This window comes from Cupressus sempervirens, chromosome 1, assembly GCF_028749045.1.
Source record: "Cupressus sempervirens isolate cs-2001-9-10 chromosome 1, ASM2874904v1, whole genome shotgun sequence".
In the NCBI taxonomy this organism is placed as follows: Eukaryota; Viridiplantae; Streptophyta; class Pinopsida; order Cupressales; family Cupressaceae; genus Cupressus; species Cupressus sempervirens.
The window spans coordinates 50,699,784-50,709,144 of NC_143118.1; the positions used below are offsets into that span (position 1 = coordinate 50,699,784).

Genomic DNA, 9,361 nt, shown 5'->3' on the forward strand with positions numbered 1-9,361 from the left:
TCTAGTATTCAATTTTTGATATTTTTTTTTGTTCATTACAAGGATTCTCTATTTTTACTTGCATAATATTCACCATAAAATTTTCCTAGAGTCCATAGGAAATGTCATGCAAATAAATTTTCTGACATTATCTTCAACCAATCATATACAATGCCGCTATGCCACATCTGAACACCACATTTGTTGGAATATATCTAATATAAGGGGTAACTATGGTATCAAATTTACCATATCTTTCTGTGTATCAAAAATATCCTTTACCTTTATCTCCATACCTCTGTGAATAGTACCAGAGTTTACCCTCCCAATAACTATTCATCCTTTGTGTTCATCAAAATCTAAATTTGTTGCCTACAAAATTCAACCACATTTGTTGATAGGTTATAAATTTGTTAATTCATTCATAAGAAATAACCTTTTCAACCATTTTAAAGAACTATGGAGGACCTGGTATTAATTACTAGATCCAAACAAAACCAGGGTAGAAGTTGCATTTATTTGATATCAGATCAATCCATTTTTAGTAAAAAAATAGAAACAACCATTACAGCTATTTGACTTAGTAAATAAGTAACTGTTCTATTCAAATTACAATATTCCTAAATAGTAGTTGGCATGCTCCACATAGAAACACTATCCTCTAGTTGAATAGCTTGATGTATGTGGCCAAGTGTTTTATACAGGCAGTCTCTCTTAATTTTTTATCAATCCATTAACTCTCTAGTGTGCTTTTCTAACTCATTGTCATCACTTGCTTTATCTACTACAATGAACTAATGAATTTTCTTGGTGTGTCCTTAGCATTACAAACTGCAAGATTCTTGTTAGATTCCTTTATGGATAAGCTACAAATTGGAAGGAAAAAACAAATTGGGGAAGGATATTTTCTACTTGTTTAAGTAACAAAAAAGGAAATCACTTGTTAGAAGGTAATTTTGGTCATCCATCCATCTTTAGATATTTTTCTATGCATAGACTAATTTTGTATCTCAGAAATGCTAAATATTTCTAAGTTTTTTTTGCATGTATGACAATCAAGTCTAAAATTTCTTTGCAAAGTTCTTCTAAACATTTTGCTAGCACCATTTGTTCCATCAATCTAGACATAAATCTGAATGGAAATGCCAATAGCATAAGCTTGCCAAGAAAGAATGGAGAATAGCAAGAAGCCCTACATTAAAGACTATCAAGAAAGGAAAAAATGTTGGGAATGTGATAGAGTTCCACTTAGTTCAACTTGAAGGCATTGATGAGTCAAAAATACTTCGCAAGGATTAGCAATATTTCCTATCAAAGTTTCAATGCCTCTCTAAAGAACTCTTCCATGAATCATTTTTGTCCCATTAGATTTCTCATACATGTATTCAAAAAAAATAATAGTGGGAAGATCCTTAGAGTGTTGGTCCTAACCTTTTGAATACACTAGAACTACACTTCCCATAGCAATATCTCCATCAGCAGAAACCATCTTATACAAGGGTTCTCCAGATGATGTTTTACTAACAGATTGGCCTACCCATTTTATATCTTTGCTACTCAATCTACCTCTCCCTATTCTAATGATAGGGGAGAGTTCAGTTTTGTCCACCACAATCAAATCAGTCTCTTCCTCATCCTCAATGTCTTCTTGAGCCTATTGTTCCTCATCTTTCTCACCATTCTCACCATTTTCCTTCTTTATTTCATCAGATGTAGAAATTGAGTAGTACTCACTCTAGATGTGATTTATCATCTTTGTAGTAGTTGCACACATTTCTTGTTTGTTGATAGTTTCAAGCCATGCATTAGCCTTAGTATTCAAATTATTTTCTTTGACTATGACTCCCTTTTTTGTGAAAGATAGTTTTGTCTCATGTCTTTGTTCCATATTAATAGAGAGGCCTATCACAAAGGCATTCCTTTTTATGCATTCATCTGGATACTCTACAAACTACTACAAAATTATTTGACCATGAACAACACCATACCTTTCTATAGCATCCAGATTGGGTGAGATAAAAAATGGCTCATTTTTATCTAGGCTTTCTAGCTTCCTAATCACATCTGAGAAAGAAAGTTTTGAAGCACGACTCTACTCCTTCAGTAATACAATTATTTTGATTGCAAGCCTGGTAGTTTTTAGAATGGGTTTACACCATGGTAAATATTTCTTAGAAGGCTTCCCAAGCCTATACCAAGCACCATCAGTGTGTATTGATATGAAGAGCATATTTTCTCCAAATTCTATCATTCATTCCTTGATAGCACTTAAATATATGTGAATCCCATGTAGCTCATTATCTTGACAATTTTTACACCCTCCAGAGTCAGCATCCAAACAATAGTTGCTACCATCATCTTCTATCATGACACCTGAGCCAAATACTACAGCATCTATCTTAGTACCACCAAGCATTGGAAGAAGTTCCAGGGAAAACAGCCTGGAATTGGAATTGTATAAAGACAAATCATGCAACATCCTGTGGGGTAGATCTTTAGGATCTAATATACATGAATCATCATAAAAAATATATTCATCCATTTCATCTTTAGTGGCCTTATAATATGCATGCAATGGATAATCATTTGCAATTTCATCTATATTGATTTTCATGTAGAACTTCTTCTTGCCATGAGACTTTTGACTTAGTCTTGCAGCCATCCAATCATTTTCCTCTTGCATCAATCTTGCGAGCTTCTCATCCTCATCATAGAAAGATGAAGCACCAGCAATAGTACTAGTGGAGCTCTCTTTAATTTGTATACCAATAGGTCTCATATGTTTTGATTGAAGAAACTCCTACTCTAGAGCTACAAGAGTAGGCAAACCAATAAAAATCTGATCACCTTCTTTAGAATTGCTGTCCAAACCAGTTAGCTATTTTACAATTAATTCTCCCTGAGAAAGGATGAAATCTCTCCCATAAAAGCTTCCTTGAAAACTCTTATTAGAAGACATAGATAACGCAACATGTGCCACCAATTCATCCAATCCTAGTTCAAGATTACCTCCATCAAGCTTGGAAAGAGCCTGGTATACCTCAACACAAAGCATTGCTTTTCATTTAGAATACTGAAGAACTTCTTATAAGAGCTAGTAGGCTTTACACGCACATACTCTGCTACCTCAATTTGAACCCATATAACAAGAAACACATTTTCATATCTTGTTATGGACCATGTTTCCACAACCCCAAACCCCTCACAATGAACCCCTTTTGATTTATCCAATAAACCTTCCTTTGGAAAAATTAATCTAGAAATATAAAGATCCATAGCATACACCATTTCTATTGGCTGAGAGGCACCCTATGAATCATGGATTATAAAATCTATCAAGCATCATTGTGGAGGCATTTCTTCTTGGTGTTGTTCATTCACTATTAAACTAATGACAAGCTCCTCCTCTTCCATGGTTGTTTCCTCGTTGGCTTCAATGACTGAATCCTTTGCATTTAGACGAAGTGTCTTTTCCTTGCAATTCATCATAGTGACTGCTCATTTGGGGTGTTTTCTAGCTGGTTTAGGTTCATCCTCATCTTGAACCTTGATCACATTAGCTTGGTTTTTACCAACTTTCTTTTTGGATCTCTTTTGGCCCATATCCTCTGCACTGTCAGAATCCTTGCCTGATGCCAAGTATTTCACACAGTCCTTCTAGCTATAAAATTTCTCCATTTCTCTCACATGAAGGGCTTATGTATTAAGGGAAAAATGTATGAACACATCATTTAGGCAAATCTAGTACTTGAGTTAAATAATGAAGTGTGTCTTATATTATTCAAAACTTGCTAAAGAATACATTATTTGAAAATAGCAGACCCAAGATTATGTGTTCAAGTATCTCATTGGGCCAACTTATGTTACTTTTCTAAGGCCCCTATGAGTGCTTCTTTCCATTGAAAAAGAAGAAAATTCAAGAACCTAGCTCTTTTTCCATCAACTGTATGCTTACAAACAAAGATTTTTTCACTACTAGAAGTAGAACTCAGTCACACCAAAAAACCAAGGTTTGATTAATTTGACTCCATGGTTTCTCCAAGAAGCCATGGCCTTCTCATAGGGAACTCCTCATAACAACACAAATTAGAACTTCAGATATGCTTTCCCCAAAGAGAATCCTTAGATATGAAAAGAAGAGTTACTCTTTGACAAAGATAACATTCTCAGTCAAAAAAATAAAGTAGAAGAATCTTGATACTCAAAGAACCAACCCTTATATGCAACACAAAGAAACCCTCCACAAATAGAAAAATTTAAGGATTTGATTCCAAGAGAACTGGAAATCATCAATACCAATGCAAATTTAAATGGTGTGAAAAGAATATACATCACATTCTTTTGAAAAAATCAAGAGAATAATCAACCTTTTCAAAGTGATCCATTGTTATATGTACCAAACATGGAACTATGCAGATACGCACCAATATTACAAGGAATGAAATCACTTTTGTCCTGTGATGAAATTGATCCAAACCAAGCATTACAGTCTACTGAGATATCTATTTGGTTAGATTTTTAATCAATTCAATGTTTGGTTTGATATGAAATTTCAAAGTCTAGAAGGAATTACTCTAGTAAGAAGCAGAATTCTGATTTGCTTGAGAACATCCACAATCAAAATCAGAACTACAAGGTTCTAGTGATGAATCTTTTGGTCCATCCAAGCTATATGGTGAAAAAATTATATTTTTCTTCAATGTATGGCAAATAAGGGCTAACCATTTTGTAGTGGGACCATTGTCTTCTACACCCAATATGGTCCCAGCATTCAATGGCACAATTTCTTGAAATTTGTAAAGAAAAGAAAGAAAACTAGATGTTTAATGTTTACAACTATGAACACTTAAAAGAAATATAATAACATGTCAATGCCTGTTATTTGTGAGAATTCATCTGGTAGATTAATTACCACTCTGAGCATGGATGGAAATGCTGATTTCAATGTTTATGTACACTTATTAAGTTTTAATGTAAAATCCTTATTCATGCCAAAATTTAAATGAAAATTGATTAGGATAGAAGGATTTTAATGAGTTCCAGACTAAGGAAAAAGGCACTGGTACAAGGAGAGCCATCTTGCACCTTTTGAGACATGTTTTGAAGATGGACACATCTCTAGTATGAGATATGTCTCCATTAATTTTTAGAAATTGAAGAATTTTGCAATACAAGTTAAAAGCAAAAAAGAGCAAATAAATAAAACAAGAATATATAATGTTTCAAGCTGATAATTTGAATGATACAGAAATCCATGTAAAGTTATAGCAATCAGGTATACACCTTTTAAGAGGGACATAAACAATTTAATGATTGATCCTTTGTTAGAGAGAACCTTCACTATTAGCATTCTTGTATGACTAATATACTACTCTTATTTTCAAAGTTCTATATTATGGAATTTTCAAAAATTGTTAATTTTTTTTTAAAATACCTCCAAGTCTATGGAAAAGAAATTTAAAAACAAATAAACCCTCCAAAAATTATTTTTCTTTAAATAGCTTCCATCTCTGAGATTTGAATATTGATTATTAGATAGGTTCAAGAGATACTAACTAGTGTCAGATGCCAAATAGATGATCGCCATAGCAACATCCCATTTTTCTCCTTCTTTATAAAGAGGTTGGTTTTTCCAAAGATCACCTAGGAATTCCTTGGGTGAAAGTATGTCCATTCCAGGAATAGCTTCAATTGGACCATATGCAATACCATTTACATGTATTCCATATTTTGTCCCCCACTCTAAAGCCATAGATCTTGTAAGACTATCAATAGCTGCATGTAAATAAAATAAAACTTTGCTAGATAACTTGTTTAAATTATTATGTAAGTAAAATGACTATCATGTTTATGCTGAAACATTTAAATTTATTAAATAGTTAATTCAAATCTTAATCCAAGAAGAATATAATGATTAAAAATGAACCTTTGCAGCAGGGACATGAATTTGATACTAGAAAGCTGAGGTACTGTATTGTAGCACTTAAGTTTAAAATAACACTAGCCTCTAAAGGAGGCTTTCCAATTCCACCTTCCCTCAAATAATTCAATGCTGATTGACTCATTGTAAATGTGCCAACAACATTAATATCCAGTACTGCAACCACATGTAATTTATCTAACTTCATGCCATAGTTAGGGGGAAAAGCTAAAACATCTGAAAAAAGTTGACAAAAACTTAGCATTTCCTCCATCGACATATGTCATAATGAACTAAAAAGTATGAGTCATCTACACCCTTCAAAAGAAAGTCCTTAAGAAATTATGCTTCAACAGAGAGATCAATTTAAACATCCAAGTGACCTAGCACTATTTCGCAGAACATCAATGTCAAAGAAACTTCAATAAATCACTCAACCTCATTAGGAAACCATTTTGAATTTATTTCCCCATCATTTTCCACAACATAGCTAATCAACAACATGCATGCTAAGACAATGGCAAATACTCAAGTTGTAGTCTCCCTATGTGTGCTCCCATGAAGCACTCAGTCATTTCTCATCCATAGGTTTCAATACCCTAATTAGATCATCCACATTCAAGATAATAATTGTGAAAGACTATAATGCACAATAATTAATAAATATTGTATAGATTATGGAAAAACTTAACAAATTTCTTGTGCTACTCTTTGTTTGAAGGAATTACAGTTGGGGTTTATAGCCACTTTATAAGTTATCATCATACAAAGGACTTAAATTGGATCCTCCATGGCATGGACCACAAAGCACATTCCAATTAACCAAGAAGATTATGCCTATGATATTGTCATGTCCCATCAGAAAGAAGACAATAGAAACTACGGGCAGAACAAGTAAATAGAAATCACCCTCAAAAAAGAAATCATTGAGTTCCAAAGGAAGTTTAAAGATCAATATGGTTTAGCATTACCAAATGAACTTCCAAGATAAAATCTCAAAAGAAAACAGTCAAACCAGACCTTGTGTATAGCAAGAAAATAAAATTATATTAATGTCCACAAGTGACTAGAGATAGAAAAAAAAAGTTGTAGGAAGATGAAAATAAAGCACCACGCCCCTAACACATAGAAGTTAAGGATGAATAGAGCTCCTATTTGCATTTGAAATTGAGGAATAATACTAGCTAGAATAAAAAAAGCTATCGTGCCTAAGAGATTAGGCTAAGGAATGTGGTCGTAATGTGAAGCTACCCTTTGGTCCTGAGCTCAGCTCATAAGTAGTAGATTCATATCATTTGAATGAGACCAGTAATGCCTATGAATTAGGCTAAAGAATCTAAATAGTAATTTGAAGCTACTCTTTGATCTAGGGACCCATGTCATTGGAATAGGGTCAAATAATTCTTGGCTAAGGAATCTTGGTCCTAATGTTGTGCTACTACAAGTGGCACCTAGCTTATAAAAAAGAAGTTTCTAACAATTACTTTAGTTATATTTTGATGAAAATTAGATGATTTAACTAACAAGAAAAATTGACTAGAATGAAGTTTCAAATTTTTGGGGATTAAAGGTGCCAAATTCATGATCATGTAGTAGCACCATAAGCATCAATCAGAATTTGAACTTAGAGAATGTCCCAAGAACAAGAGAAGGACATCTCAATATATGGCTAACTAAAAGGCTTCAAAACAATGAAAGGAATGCTAACACAGCTAAGGAAGTGAATGAACCAACCAATATTTCTAGTATGAATGAACAAAACCTTCAATCTACACAAATTCAAAAAAATTATCACATCCAATCCCAAAGTCAAATAGCTAGAGCACTACTTCCAAATGATACCTACAAATTTAACCTCTGAGAACAAAAGAAGAAAAAAATGCATGAGAAAATATAATCCATGTTGAAAATGTTCAATGAAAGAAATGACCACTTTCAAAACACATCCACAAATTCAAAGGCATCAAACACCAACTTTAGGATGCAACTTCAAAATTCAAAACAATAAAACATAAAATTCAATCCCCTAAAAATTATACACCACATAAAAGTTTGAGTGAGATTTGAAGATGGATGTTGGTGTAGAGGATATGATCAAAGCTTATAAAGAAATAAAAGATCTGTTAGAATTTGTGGACTTCCCTGAGAACATATCCATTCAACCGATGAATATGTTTGGTTCATGTAACTTTGAAGCTTTTGAGATGAGTTTTGAAGTTGACAAGCACATGAGATGGTTAGAAAAGAAAATTGAGCAGCATGGAGGAGGAGATGCTCAATGGACTACAACAAGTCAATAGCTTTTTTATTTCCTCAAGGATGAGAAAGAAGAATTAGAGAAGGAGATGAAAAACTCAAAGTGTAAAATTGGAGATAATGTTTCCTATGTGACACTTTTACGATTTTGGAAATGTGAAAATGCCTAGATGAATGGTTGCACAAATGGGAACAAAATGGGAGCCTATGAATGAATTGCAAGAGCCTCCAAATGACTCGGAAGATCCTATGAATGAATCATAGGAGCTTGTGAATGAATCGCAGGAGCCTGTGATTGAATTGTTGACCAGTGTAGATGGATATGTGATTGACTATCTTGTAGCATGTCTTGGGTATGTGGTCAGATGCCTTGGAGTCCTGCTTCTAATTTTCATGATTGTAATTATAATAATGATACTATACTTACTATTATTTGTCCCAATTGCAATAACAACTATGTTCCTCTAGAGAGATGAAAAAGAAAAGCATGGATACTATAAGAAACATGCACTAAACAAGAGCTGACATTTTGTCTACATCCCTATCTTAGATTCTTACATCTTTGAATTGGAAAATGATAATAATTCTAAGGATGGTAATATTGTAATCACTGGCTTGGGAAATGAAATGATCAGTTGCTTTAGAGAGCTTATTCAGGGCTATGTTCAGAAATTACCAAATTTGCTGATAAAACACTCCAACAAGTGGGCTAGAGAATTCCATGAAGACAAGATAAGAAAGGCTTTAGAGATAGCAGTAAAGCTCATAACACTGATGGAGATGACAATAATAGGGGATAGGGGATATCAATGTCAACTGAGCAAATAAAAAAAGAGAAAATGAAAGAGAAGAGAATGAAATTCAAATTGACCTGACGGATTGAAAGCAAAAGGTCATGCCATCTACCTCATTTTTAACTTATCTATCACGTACTCTAAATTCAACATTAGACCTTGTAAATCATTACATATAAGTCATTTGCTAAATGAATATTTTTTATTTTAGGTTTTTCCTTGTTTTGTTTGAATTGATAGGATGAAACAGTTAAGAAGTTTTGTATTGATTTTAAAAGTAAAAATTAAAGATATGCATGAGTTTTGCAAACTATCTTCAATAGAGAATGATTAATTAACCAATAAATAATCAACATGTCCTAAACACTGACTACCCACCATACAAAATAAGAAATATATACAGAATAGCCCT

General features: G+C 33.3%; 1 pseudogene; it reads right to left on the reverse strand.

The window, feature by feature from the left end:
* Positions 1-1,405: 1,405 nt before the first annotated feature.
* Positions 1,406-3,468, reverse strand: LOC149576120 (DNA (cytosine-5)-methyltransferase 1A pseudogene; annotated as a pseudogene).
* Positions 3,469-9,361: the final 5,893 nt, after the last annotated feature.